This window comes from Myotis lucifugus, unplaced genomic scaffold (genome assembly GCF_000147115.1).
Source record: "Myotis lucifugus unplaced genomic scaffold, Myoluc2.0 scaffold_105, whole genome shotgun sequence".
In the NCBI taxonomy this organism is placed as follows: Eukaryota; Metazoa; Chordata; class Mammalia; order Chiroptera; family Vespertilionidae; genus Myotis; species Myotis lucifugus.
In genome coordinates this window covers 4,013,593-4,015,506 of record NW_005871153.1, presented here as the reverse complement: position 1 = coordinate 4,015,506, position 1,914 = coordinate 4,013,593, and positions in this window count along the sequence as shown.

Sequence of the window (1,914 nt, the reverse complement as noted above, 5' to 3'; positions counted from 1 at the left end):
TAACAAACATAAAAAATAAAATTTTTGAAGACAAAGATATGTGTATTTCTGCAATAGGGATATACCTATTAAGGTTAATGGACACCATACCCTTGGCTACATCATCCTCTGCCCCAATGTATTTGATGGAGTATTGACAAGAAGGCATTCTTTTAACAATAACCTGCTCAGATATTCAATGAACACCTGCCATATTCTGGTAACTGATCTGGCTCTGCGAATACAGCAATAATCAAAGTCCAAACCCTCATGCTGTGAGATTCTGGTTGGGGAAGATAAACAACAATCAAATAAATAGGTAAATATATAGTGATCAGATGGTGGTAAGTGCTACAGAAGGGTTTTTTCCAGATCCTCCTTTCCTAGTCATGTTCACACACCTCCCTCCCTCACTCTCTCCTGGAAAGCAGTTTTTTTTTTTTAATTTATTTACTGATACCTTCAGTCTGAAGACTGAGAAGGATGGGGCCAGTAGTGAGCTAATCAAAAAGGTGACTTAGTCTATCTTTTGTTATGTATTTGTTTCATAAGTGGTTATGCAGAAATCAATATGCTTTTCTAATTTCTAAATTCTTACAGAGTAATGGTAATAATTATCCCCAGCTCTTGCAAATGTAATGAGTGGGATCAATTTCACCAAACCAAGCCAGTGGAAAAGTAGTACATAGAAAGGTGGTATAAGTGGTGAATTAGAAGAGTGGACACTGGTGCAAGGGAACTGCAAAGGTGGGAGAAGCAGGCATGAACCAAGGTCAGGGGCATCCTGGATGGAGGAAGTGTGATTTGAACCAGGGCTGGTAGAGAGTTCAAGACAGAGAAAAGGATGAGGACCTATCAGGAAGGAGCAGTGGCACAGACAAGGGAGGTGGGACTGTTGAGGCACAGCAAGTAGGCCAGTCTTACCACTGCAGATGAGAGATGAGGTGGGAGAGTTAGGTGAAGGTTTGTGGAGGGCTCTAAAATCAGAACACAGAGTCTGGATTTTATCCTATTGGCACTGGGAGTGGCTGAGAAACTTTGAGTAGGGGGATGGTTAAAAGAGCGACATTATGGCAGAGTCTAGGAAGGACAAGAGATTCTTGCAATAGTCTAATTATTAAATGTTAAGATCTAAATAGGAAGGTATAGTAGACAAAAGCAATGGGCAGAGTCAAGGAGGACTGCGCTTGTCCAGACTCAGTATGAGATTTCCTCGGAAGGCTGAATAGAGCACATGGAGATGCCTCAAGCTTTTGGGCTTCAGATTTAGGAAGCTGGTGTCACTCACTATGGACAAGTAGAGCTGGGAGGTGGGAAGAGAGCACCTTTCAGTGGAACAGGACTAAACAGAACCACTGGATTCCGTCACTAGGAGGTCATGCATGTCCCATCACAGAGTATACTTTCAGTAAAGTAGGAAGAGAGAGAACCAGTTTGTAGTGGATTAAGGAATAAGCAGGATGTAAGGAAAACTGATATGATGGACAAAAACATTCATTCAAATTTGGCTATTAAAATCAAAGAAAAAATGAATTACAACCACTTCACACCCACTAGAATTTTATAACAATAATAATAAGAGTAAAGGGAAATAATAAGTGTTGGTGAGGATGTAGAGAAATTGGAACTGTCAGATGTTGCTGGTAGGAAGATAAAACGAAGCAGATGGTATGGAAAAAGTTTGGCAGTTCCCCCAAAAGTTAAACACAGAGTTACTAATATGACCCAGCAAATCCATTCCCATATATGTCCCTAAGAGAACTAAAAACATATGTGTGTACTGTAGAGAGCACCTGGGAAGGCACATGAGCTGATTGTCGGCTAAATCCAGTGGTGTCAGCAGAGCCACGTCTTGGAAACAAACCATGCCAGAGGGAGGTGTATTGTCAGCCTGACCATTAGCTCAGATGCTAGGGGGTGGGTTTCATGATCTAA